This window comes from Chiloscyllium plagiosum, chromosome 24, assembly GCF_004010195.1.
Source record: "Chiloscyllium plagiosum isolate BGI_BamShark_2017 chromosome 24, ASM401019v2, whole genome shotgun sequence".
In the NCBI taxonomy this organism is placed as follows: Eukaryota; Metazoa; Chordata; class Chondrichthyes; order Orectolobiformes; family Hemiscylliidae; genus Chiloscyllium; species Chiloscyllium plagiosum.
In genome coordinates, this window is record NC_057733.1 from 51,910,199 (window position 1) to 51,916,871 (window position 6,673).

Below are 6,673 nucleotides of genomic sequence, written 5' to 3' on the forward strand. Positions count from 1 at the left end.
CGAAATACTTCGTACCTGTCACTGTGTGCAGAATAATGTTATTAGTTTCTCATAAGGAGGTAGTTAGATCATAAGATGCTGTTTTTCAGGTACCAATATATATTGGCCTAAGTGTGGATGCATTGCCAACTTTTTAATTGTTAAAAAGAACTCTGTTGTTCCTTCATGTCTCTAATGATCCAAGTGTCACATATAGGCATAATTAATATCTACTGCTTTCCTCAATTCCAGAGTGCTGAGAGTTGGCAATACAACGGTAGTAATCATTTAAAACATTATAATTTAAGAATCTCCAACTTTTGTCTCTTTGTCAAAATTGTTACTTTGCTTTATGGAGATGCACGATGAGGGAAAGAGTGTTGTTCCAAAATCTAAGTTTCAAGTTTTCAATTTAAAAGAAGCTTAATAGGTATTCCTTTTTTTCTAAATCTCCCCTCAGGATTGTTGAGATGATGCATATAAGACAGTGTCCTTGATCAGGCATTTTTAAATCTCTGGTAGTGTGTGTTTCTTCAGAGCTTTCCAGATGAGAATACTTGCAAAATATTAGTAATGTATACAGTGCTTGTTAAATATCACCTTATCTTATCTCTAAGAAATACCAAATTTGTTCACAAACTGCTTTGCCATATAGCATTCTACAAATTTCAAATTGAATGGCCATTTGGCGAGACTTCATAAACAGCAGTAAGATAAATGACGAGTTGATCAGTTTGGTGATGTTGACCAAGAAAAAAGGAGTTTCCCAGTACAACATACAAATGCACAAATCAACAAATCAAGATCACACATAGTCTATTGAACTGATATTGTTGTGTTCTGAATTCCATATTCCATCTCTTCTCCACCCCCCCCCCCCCCCCCCCCCCCGCCCAAAATAACTATAGATTCTGAAATGAAAATAGAAAATTCTGGAGAAATGTAACAGATCTGGCACTACCTGTGGAAAAAGAAGTAGAGTTAATGTTTCGAGTCTAATCCGACTCTTCAAAATAGGTCTCTGCAGTGTGAGCCTTTATCATATGCTGAAGTACAGGAATGGGACTTGAACCCAATTCCTCTGACTCAGTATTTCTTCATAAACTGTATTATAGATTAACGGACTTTGAGCGAACTTAAGTATTACTGAAAAACACACATTTTGTCAAAGCTCTTTGTATTGCATTCGTCAGAACAATTCACAAAAGTACCAATTGAAATGGGCCTTTTGGCCTACGATGTTGTGCTGAACATGATGACAAATTAAATTAATCCCTTGTGCCTGTCCTTGATCCATATCCCTCCATTCCTTGCTTAAGCATGTGCTTATCTAAAAGTTCCTTAAATCCACCTGTCACATCATCATCCCTGGCAGCGTGTCCAAACTCTCACCACACTGTGTTTTTAAAAAAAACCTTGCCCCTCACATCTGCTTTGAACTTTCCCCCTCTCACCTTAAATGCATGCCCTCTAGTATTAGACATTTCAACTTGGGGGAAAAATGATATGACTGTCAAACCAGTCTATGCATCTCATAATTTTATAAAGTTAAAAATCACACAACACCAGGTTATAGTCCAACAGGTTTAATTGGAAGCACACTAGCTTTCGGAGCGACACTCCTTCGTCGCTCCGAAAGCTAGTGTGCTTCCAATTAAACCTGTTGGACTATAACCTGGTGTTGTGTGATTTTTAACTTTGTACACCCCAGTCCAACACCGGCATCTCCGAATCATAATTTTATATACTTCTATAAAGACTCCCCTCAGCCTCCAATGCTCCACGGAAAACAACTCAAGTTTTTTCTAGCCTCGTCTTATAGCTCATACCCTTCAATCCAGGTAGCATCCTGGTAAACCTCTTCTGCACCCTCTCCAAAGCCTCCAGATCCTTTCTGTAATGTGGCTACCAGAATTGGACTATAACCTGGTGTTGCGTGATTTTTAACTCTGTACTTTCCTGACCATCTTATCTGCTTGCGTGGCCACTTCAGACAATCGGGTTGTCTGAAACCAAACCAAACCAAACCATTCACTCTGCCTTGGTTTGACGATATCCTCATCGAGCATGGTCTCCACCTCCATCTGGATCTGTCTGGCTTTGAAAGGATTGCTTAAAGGGGTGTTGTTTTATCGGAGCAATATTCCCTACTTCATGTACAATAGCATTAGTCCTCCCCATCTGATTCTTATACTGCAGTAACAAATCTTGCAACTACATTCTATGCTCATGAGACAGGTAATTTACTAACCTATCCCACTCTTCAAGGACTTCTGCATTTTTAAAATATTTTGAGGCACATCAAAATCCACATCCTCTGGATTTGATTCCTCGCTCTGCGGGGCAGTAACTAATATGTGTTTCTCTAGTTCTTTCTCTCTAGTATAATATGATTTCAACCTGTTCACATGACATGCCCGATACCATTTTTTTTTGATCTGGCATCTTTACCAGACAGGTCTCAACTTTTTCTCCAATTTGATAGGGACCACTAAACTTGGCTGTGAAGGCATCTCCTATAACTGGTAACAGTACTAACATGTCATCCCCTCGGGAAAACATGTCTCAGAGTCTCAGCTTTTATCTGCCACCAGCTTCACTCTACACTGTGCCTTCATTAGGTGCTGTTTAGCCCATTCACCACTTCGATTTCATCTTTCCCTCACCTCTGATATGTAATCCAAGTGTGAGATCTCCGACTGTGGTCCTGTCAATTTTTCTTTAATTAATTTCAAAGGGCCCCTCACTTAATGCTCAAATATTAACTTGAAGGGAGTGAACTGAGTAGATTCATTTGGGGCATCTCTAATGGCAAACAATGTGAATAGGATAGCTATATCCCAATCATTCGGGTAATGCTGACAGTATGTTCTCAACATGGTCTTCAAGGTCTGATGTCACCTTTCTCATGCTCCCTAGTAGCCCAGACCCTAACTTTGCTAGTTGTTTTAAGCAGGTGTCAAGTGGATATTCCAGGAAAGAATCAGCTGGTGAAACCACTTAGTTTTAAACAAAACAGAATTTATTTACAGGATTACTGAATGAAACACAAACAACAGAGAACAGAATACCGAATAACCTATTCTATGTGAAAACCTAGCAGACTATCCCAACATAATGATGCTGTTCCAAATATTTGCAACAATCCCCATAAACACCCCTTGACTCAAAAGGAAAAGTCAAACACAGGTTCTTAAAGGATAGAAGTCAGACAGAGAGAGTATGAGAGAGAGAGAGTACTAGCCTGGACCTGCTTCTTTGGGTCCAGCAGCCTTTCTTTTCCTACTCCTGCTAAAACCAAACCAAACCAGAGTAAAGTTGAGCTGGAGAACTGGCCACACCCCTTTCATTGTACAAGTGTTTTGTTTTAACTTGAGAGCCTTCTGCCTGAGGCAGTCTCTGTTAGCTATTCTCAAACTGGCCCAAAAACCCTTCAACCACGACACTTCTTTTTGGAGTCTCTGTCGTTTATGACCTCTCTGAAAAAACAGCCAAGGATTGCATAACTTTGTTAAAGAAGCAGCTTCGTCACAGTAGGCGAGCCAATTCTGAATCCATGTGACCAAGTCATTGTGAATCCTTTGCATCTGGATAAGCCGACTGTGAGAGACCTTGTCAAACGCCTTAATAAAATCCGTGTATGCAGCATGGATTTTTACTCCTGAAAATGTCCAGCCTACTTCTAATTATTTTGAAAGAGTGAGATACCTTAAAAGGTTGAACAACAGTGAAGTTAGTTGTTTCACATGTTACTGTGCAATAGCAATGCAGGATGTTACCATCAAGCTAAAAGGGTATTCTATTACACAAATGGGTCATGTGGTATAAGAATTTCATTGCTGGTGTAATGTCGGAAACGGAGGCTATACATTCTAGAGATTGATGGATTGTGTCAAACAGCATGTCCCTTTAAGTTGTTCAGAACAAGAAAGGTATTAACTGTATCCTACCAGCCTGCACCTGCAAAAGGATCCAGCACAACGATCAACATTAAATGCAATTTTGCAACTGGACATCATTTACTGGATAATCCTAAGTATGCAAAGAATATTCTTGACAATCAGTTGACCAATCAGTGTGGGAAAATTTGTGTTGTTGGAAACAACATTTACTAATACACAGGGCCCTGTTTTTTGCAAAACAAACACATTGCGGATTCATTGGTCGGGGGACTTTCCGAAGATATCAGTCAACCTACCTGGTTTAAACTTTAAACAAAGCCTGACAGTTATGTTAATCAGTATTGATCGGTGTGTTCTCCATGATTGCTTGAGGCACTATCGGCTGTCTACTGTCATGCAGTATAAATGTTGGCTTTCCACTTGAATTGATAGTCTTGTTAATTGTCCTGATGAGTTCAAAATAAAAGCTTTGACAGAATGTGTCCTTTTTTCAGTGAGACATAGGTTATGTACTATCAAATGATTATTTGAGTAAAGTTCCTCTATCTTTCCTTTTTTTTAAATTGCCAATTCTACAGCTTAAAACTTGAGATGAGTCAGTATATTTTTCTGCTTGCCTAACATTTACGATTACTTATTGCTAGATTAATGTTAAAGTTGGTGCTTTAATACTATGCCTCCTAAAAGTTTTACAATAACTGCTCAGTATATTATTGAAGCTGATCAAATGTAGGTCCATGTATTACCAAATAATGAACATGTAGTTTGAATTGACACAACTTTTATTGTTGTACATTCTTGTACATGTAATTTGGGCAAAGTGATGGTCCACTGAAATGGAAGCTATTTGAAAACAGAATGAGGTGCTAGTGATGGAGAAGCTGGTGATTATTTGACTAGCAATTCAGTTGGATACAGGAACTATATATAAAAGGCATATTTTCATACCGAAACCATACACACTTGAAAAGATGTGCTGTCATTATTCATGTACCTAATCACTTTTTGCTCGTGAATATTTGCTGTGTATGTATGTGTCATTCATAAACTGACCACTGCCATCTAACAATCCTGCTCATAACTATGCTATGATCATGTTTTAAGTATACAATTCAGCAGCCCCCTATCCCTTCCCCTTCCTGTTGCCTGTCCCAAAGGTTTTGGATGTTTTGGGGTGTAGAGACATCATTGGAGCATTGTAATTTATTGCCCAGAAGTTGCAAATGTAAAACAGAGGTACCATAATCTCTCCCTTCAGTGGATTTAATTAAAAGTTTATATAGGTTGATGAGTGAATATGTGAAGTTATAATTTGGGTGGAACTTGGCACCGTTGTGATAATACATTTTGTTCAAGTTTTAAAAAAATAAGATCTTGATAGTCAATACATCTTGTACTTGAATTGTGATTCAGGCTACTTATTCTCTTTTTTTTCTAGTGCTCAAATTTAATTTCGAATCTGGCCAAAAAGTGTTCACTTAGAACATAGAACATAGAAAAATACAGCGCAGTACAGGCCCTTTGGCCCTCGATGTTGCGCCGATCCAAGCCCACCTAACCTACACTAGCCCACTATCCTCCATATGCCTAACCAATGTCCGTTTAAATGCCCATAAAGAGGGAGAGTCCACCACTGCTACTGGCAGGGCATTCCATGAACTCGCACAACTCGCTGAGGAAAGAATCTACCCCTAACATTTGTCCTTACCTATCACTCCTTAATTTAAAGCTATGCCCCCTCGTAATAGCTAGGCAGGGCATTCCATGAACTCACAACTCGCTGAGGAAAGAATCTACCCCTAACATTTGTCCTATACCTACCACCCCTTAATTTAAAGCTATGCCCCCTCGTAATAGCTGACTCCATGCGTGGAAAAGGTTCTCATGGTCAACCCTATCTAAACCCCTAATCATCTTGTACATCTCTATCAAGTCACCCCTAAACCTTCTTTTCTCCAATGAAAACAGCCCCAAGTGCCTCAGCCTTTCCTCATACGAACTTCCTACCATACCAGGCAACATCCCGGTAAACCTCCTCTGCACCCGTTCCAGTGCCCCACATCCTTCCTATTGTATGGCGAACAAAACTGCACACAATACTCCAGATGCGACCGCACCAGAGTCTTATACAACTGCAAAAGTAAAAGGAGAAAGAAAGACTAAAAAGGAGAGAGAGAGATAGATACAGGTTTGGAGTGGGCAGGCTCAGAAGCCCAAATGCTAAATTATGTGCCGGTGCACCCAGTCTGGAAAATATAGAGGCATAATTATTCCGGCTTTATTTTGTTTTAATGCTAGTACCATAACAATGGAATTTGAAACTTCAAATAAATCTGGACAAAAAGAAATAAATCTACTCATGATGCAGACAGAAACATTATGATTTCAATTAAAGTTTACTCATTCTCTGTTTTCATAAATCAGATCCAGAAACACATATAAATGGACCATATCCATTACAGAATTAAAACACATTAAATTTGTCTATCTGAAATGTCTTCATTTTTTAAAATTTGAAATAAAAACACACTGTCTTTCTATCTGTAGATGGCACTCTTGCTTTAAATGTTTAACTTGCCTATTTTACATTGCCAGGTACAAGTCCGTGTGGTACAAGAGAACAGTCAAGCGGTAGATATCTTTTAAAAACTCTTGAGAAAGATTCACTAGAATAAAGGTATGTAACAATCAGACACATAAACGGACGTTCTCCACCTGAACTGATCTGGAACCAGTGTTCTAGCGAAAAGGATAAATACTTCTGATTCGTTGGGGGGGGGGGGGGAGGGAAA

At 39.0% G+C, this 6,673-nt stretch overlaps 1 protein-coding gene across 3 annotated transcripts in view; it reads left to right on the forward strand.

The window, feature by feature from the left end:
- The window catches only part of rhot1a (ras homolog family member T1a), a 97,775-nt gene that overhangs the window by 79,440 nt on the left and 11,662 nt on the right, over positions 1–6,673 (forward strand). The gene's annotated exons all lie outside the window — the stretch shown is intronic.